Consider the following 6,000-nt stretch of genomic DNA (forward strand, 5'->3'; position numbering starts at 1 on the left):
CCAAATAGACCCCAAAATATAGTGAGCGTACCTCCACTCCTAGTGTTGTAAACTGTGTGAATCATATAAAGGTTTCTTTAAATCCTAATTTTTACAAGGAAACTGCTTCTTACACTCATGGAATGGTACCCATACAGAAAAAAATCCAGAGTATAATACATTTTTAAAGTTTATTGACAAATTCCCTTACAAGGGATAAAACAAATGAAATCCTATATGAGTAAAAGTTTGGAGCAAGGCTAAATCACAAAAATAATGTTCTGGACAAAATAAGATGGTTCAGGGTGAGTGTGAGCAGCTTATTTCTCCTTTGCTATATCCTGGAGGTTCATGAGAACTACACTAAAGGTCGATTTTGGGCGATTTTAATCGATTTCAGGCTTCCAGGACTAAAACACACATTTACTAATATTTAAAAATGTATATAAAAAATCATCGGTTAGTAAATGTGTGTTCAGCTCTGGAAACCCAACATCTGAAATCAAGTAAAATCAACCTTTAGTAAATATACCCCCATGACATGCATGTGAGCCGCAGTGCGCAGTGAAATGCGATTGCCGTCGCACCAAGGAATTAGTCGCAAAGTGAGTGACAGGAAGACAGCGTTTGGGGGTGGGAACGGAGTGGTCGGCCAAACGCAAGCGCGTCATTGCTGTTCAGGCTGCGTTTTCTGGGTGTGCTTCAATGGTGGCTCCAGAGGTGGGGCTGCAGCAGAGTCCAAAATTCAAACGGTAGCCACACCAACTGGTATGGCAGTGTTTGGGATGACAGTTGGTGCGGCACCCCTTTTTGAATTTTGCACTGCGCTGCAGCCCCCCTCTGGATCTGCCACTGGTGTGCATAAATTAGCAGCTGCGCTCTTACTTGCTACTGGAGAGCCCTCTGCATCCCAGGAGAGCAGCTCAGCCTGAGCGTCTTCAGGAGGCACTCTGCGATATGACCCGATTTCTACCGATATAGCAGCAATTATACGCCGTTGGATGGAAATGATGCAACTGCAGTGGGCGTCTCTACGATCAGGAAAGATGTACTGCTCATGAGGAGGTATATACCGTGCACACTATATAATATACTCTACAGGAGGAGGTATATACTGTGCACACTATATAATATACTCTACATGAGGAGGTATATACTGTGCACACTATATAATATACTCTACATGAGGAGGTATATACCCTGCACACTATATAATATACTCTACATGAGGAGGTATATACCCTGCACACTATATAATATACTCTACATGAGGAGGTATATACCCTGCACACTATATAATATACTCTACATGAGGAGGTATATACCCTGCACACTATATAATATACTCTACATGAGGAGGTATATACTGTGCACACTATATAATATACTCTACATGAGGAGGTATATACCCTGCACACTATATAATATACTCTACATGAGGAGGTATATAGTGTGCACACTATAATAAGAATTTACTTACCGATAATTCTATTTCTCGTAGTCCGTAGTGGATGCTGGGGACTCCGTCAGGACCATGGGGAATAGCGGCTCCGCAGGAGACAGGGCACAAAAATAAAGCTTTAGGATCAGGTGGTGTGTACTGGCTCCTCCCCCTATGACCCTCCTCCAAGCCTCAGTTAGGATACTGTGCCCGGACGAGCGTACACAATAAGGAAGGATATTGAACCCCGGGTAAGACTCATACCAGCCACACCAATCACACCGTATAACTTGTGATCTGAACCCAGTTAACAGTATGACAAACGTAGGAGCCTCTGGACAGACGGCTCACAACAAATAACAACCCGATTTTTTTGTAACAATAACTATGTACAAGTATTGCAGACAATCCGCACTTGGGATGGGCGCCCAGCATCCACTACGGACTACGAGAAATAGAATTATCGGTAAGTAAATTCTTATTTTCTCTAACGTCCTAAGTGGATGCTGGGGACTCCGTCAGGACCATGGGGATTATACCAAAGCTCCCAAACGGGCGGGAGAGTGCGGATGACTCTGCAGCACCGAATGAGAGAACTCAAGGTCCTCCTCAGCCAGGGTATCAAATTTGTAGAATTTTGCAAACGTATTTGCCCCTGACCAAGTAGCAGCTCGGCAGAGTTGTAATGCCGAGACTCCCCGGGCAGCCGCCCAGGATGAGCCCACTTTCCTTGTGGAATGGGCCTTGACAGATTTAGGTTGTGGCAAGCCTGCCACAGAATGTGCAAGTTGAATTGTGCTACAAATCCAACGAGCAATCGTCTGCTTAGAAGCAGGAGCACCCATCTTGTTGGGTGCATACAATATAAGCAGTGAGTCAGACTTTCTGACTCCCGCCGTTCTTGAAATATATATTTTCAATGCCCGGACCACGTCCAACAACTTGGAATCCTCCAATTAGTTAGTAGCCGCAGGCACCACAATAGGCTGGTTCAGGTGAAACGCTGACACCACCTTAGGCAGAAAATGAGGACGCGTCCGCAGTTCTGCCCTGTCCGTATGGAAAATCAGATATGGGCTCTTATATGATAAAGCCGCCAATTCTGATACTCTCCTGGCGGAAGCCAGGGCCAGTAGCATGGTTACTTTCCATGTGAGATACTTCAGCTCCACCGATTTGAGCGGCTCAAACCAATGGGATTTGAGAAAATCCAAGACTACATTAAGATCCCACGGTGCCACTGGGGGCACAACCGGGGGCTGTATATGTAGTACTCCTTTTACAAAGGTCTGGACTTCAGGAACTGAAGCCAATTCTTTCTGGAAGAAAATCGACAGGGCCGAAATTTGAACCTTAATGGACCCCAATTTGAGGCCCATAGACAATCCTGTTTGCAGGAAATGTAGGAATCGACCCAGTTGAAATTCCTCCGTGGGGGCCTTCCTGGCCTCACACCACGCAACATATTTTCTCCAAATGCGGTGATAATGTTGTGCAGTCACCTCCTTCCTGGCTTTTACCAGTGTAGGAATGACCTCTTCCGGAATGCCTTTTTCCTTTAGAATTCGGCGTTCAACCGCCATGCCGTCAAACGCAGCCGCGGTAAGTCTTGGAATAGACACGGTCCCTGCTGAAGCAGGTCCCGTCTTAGAGGTAGAGGCCACGGATCCTCCGTGAGCATCTCTTGAAGTTCCGGGTACCAAGTTCTTCTTGGCCAATCCGGAGCCACTAGTATCGTTCTTACTCCCTTCTGCCGTATAATTCTCAGTACTTTTGGTATGAGAGGCAGAGGAGGGAACACATACACTGACTGGAACACCCACGGTGTTACCAGCGCGTCCACAGCTATTGCCTGAGGATCTCTTGACCTGGCGCAATACCTGTCCAGTTTTTTGTTGAGGCGGGACGCCATCATATCCACCTTTGGTTTTTCCCAACGGTTCACAATCATGTGGAAGACTTCTGGATGAAGTCCCCACTCTCCCGGGTGTAGATCGTGTCTGCTGAGGAAGTCTGCTTCCCAGTTGTCCACTCCCGGAATGAATACTGCTGACAGTGCTATCACATGATCTTCCGCCCAGCGAAGAATCCTTGCAGCTTCTGCCATTGCTGTCCTGCTTCTTGTGCCGCCCTGTCTGTTTACGTGGGCGACTGCCGTGATGTTGTCCGACTGGATCAACACCGGCTGACCCTGAAGCAGGGGTTTTGCCAGACTTAGAGCATTGTAAATCGCTCTTAGCTCCAGTATATTTATGTGAAGAGACATCTCCAGGCTTGACCATACTCCCTGGAAGTATCTTCCTTGTGTGACCGCTCCCCAGCCTCTCAGACTGGCATCCGTGGTCACCAGGACCCAGTCCTGTATGCCGAATCTGCGGCCCTCTAACAGATGAGCACTCTGCAACCACCACAGAAGAGACACCCTTGTCCGTGGCGATAAGGTTATCCGCTGATGCATCTGCAGATGCGATCCGGACCATTTGTCCAGCAGATCCCACTGAAAAGTTCGTGCGTGGAATCTGCCGAATGGAATCGCTTCGTAAGAAGCCACCATCTTTCCCAGGACTCTTGTGCATTGATGTACAGACACTGTCCCTGGTTTTAGGAGGTTCCTGACAAGTTCGGATAACTCCCTGGCTTTCTCCTCCGGAAGAAACACCTTTTTCTGAACCGTGTCCAGAATCATTCCCAGGAACAGCAGACGTGTTGTCGGGGTCAACTGAGATTTTGGAAAATTCAGAATCCACCCGTGTTGTTGCAGCACTACTTGGGTTAGTGCTACTCCGTCCTCCAGCTGTTCTCTGGACCTTGCCCTTATCAGGAGATCGTCCAAGTAAGGGATAATTAATACGCCTCTTCTTCGCAGAAGAATCATCATTTCGGCCATTACCTTGGTAAAGACCCGAGGTGCCGTGGACAATCCAAACGGCAGCGTCTGAAACTGATAATGACAGTTTTGCACCACGAACCTGAGGTACCCTTGATGTGAAGGGCAAATTGGGACATGCAGGTAAGCATCCTTTATGTCCAGGGACACCATAAAGTCCCCTTCTTCCAGATTCGCTATCACTGCTCTGAGTGACTCCATCTTGAACTTGAATTTTTGTATGTACAGGTTCAAAGATTTCAGATTTAGAATAGGTCTTACCGAGCCGTCCGGCTTCGGTACCACAAATAGCGTGGAGTAATACCCCTTTCCCTGTTGTAGGAGGGGTACCTTGACTATCACCTGCTGAGCAAACAGCTTGTGAATGGCTTCCAATACCGTCGCCCTGTCTGAGGGAGACGTTGGCAAAGCAGACTTTAGGAACCGGCGAGGGGGAGACTTCTCGAATTCCAACCTGTAACCCTGAGATACTACCTGCAGAATCCAGGGGTCCACCTGTGAGCAAGCCCACTGTGCGCTGAAATTCTTGAGTCGACCCCCCACCGTTCCTGAGTCCGCTTGTAAGGCCCCAGCGTCATGCTGAGGGCTTTGCAGAACCCTGGGAGGGCTTCTGTTCCTGGGCAGGGGCTGCTTGCTGCCCTCTCTTACCCCTTCCTCTGCCCCTAGGCAGATATGACTGTCCTTTTGTCCGCTTGTTCTTATAGGACCGAAAGGACTGCGGCTGAAAAGACGGTGTCTTTTTCTGTTGGGAGGGGGTCTGAGGTAAAAAGGTGGATTTTCCGGCAGTTGCCGTGGCCACCAGATCCGAAAGACCGACGCCAAATAATTCCTCCCCTTTATACGGCAATACTTCCATATGTCGTTTGGAATCCGCATCACCTGACCACTGTCGCGTCCATAAACTCCTTCTGGCAGATATGGACATCGCATTTACTCTCGATGCCAGAGTGCAAATATCTCTCTGCGCATCTCGCATATAAAGGAAAGCATCCTTTAATTGCTCTATAGTCAATAAAATACTGTCCCTATCCAGGGTATCAATATTTTCAGTCAGGGAATCCAACCAGACGACCCCAGCACTGCACATCCAGGCTGAGGCGATGGCCGGTCGCAGTATAACACCAGTATGTGTGTATATACTTTTTAGGGTAGTTTCCAGTCTCCTATCTGCTGGATCCTTGAGGGCGGCCGTATCCGGAGACGGTAACGCCACTTGTTTTGATAAGCGTGTGAGCGCCTTATCCACCCTAGGGGGTGTTTCCCAGCGCGCCCTAACCTCTGGCGGGAAAGGGTATAATGCTAATAACTTTTTTGAAATTAGCATTTTTCTATCTGGGTTAAACCATGCTTCATCGCATACATCATTTAATTCCTCTGATTCAGGAAAAACTACAGGTAGTTTTTTCACCCCCCACATAATACCCCTTTTTGTGGTACTTGCAGCATCAGAGATATGCAAAGCCTCCTTCATTGCCGTGATCATATAACGTGTGGCCCTACTTGAAAATACGTTTGTTTCATCACCGTCGACACTAGATTCAGTGTCTGTGTCTGGGTCTGTGTCGACCGACTGAGGTAAAGGGCGCTTTACAGCCCCTGACGGTGTCTGAGACGCCTGGGCAGGTACTAACTGGTTTGCCGGCCGTCTCATGTCGTCAACTGATTTTTGTAATGTGCTGACATTATCACGTAA

This window comes from Pseudophryne corroboree, chromosome 10 (genome assembly GCF_028390025.1).
Source record: "Pseudophryne corroboree isolate aPseCor3 chromosome 10, aPseCor3.hap2, whole genome shotgun sequence".
NCBI lineage: Eukaryota > Metazoa > Chordata > Amphibia > Anura > Myobatrachidae > Pseudophryne > Pseudophryne corroboree.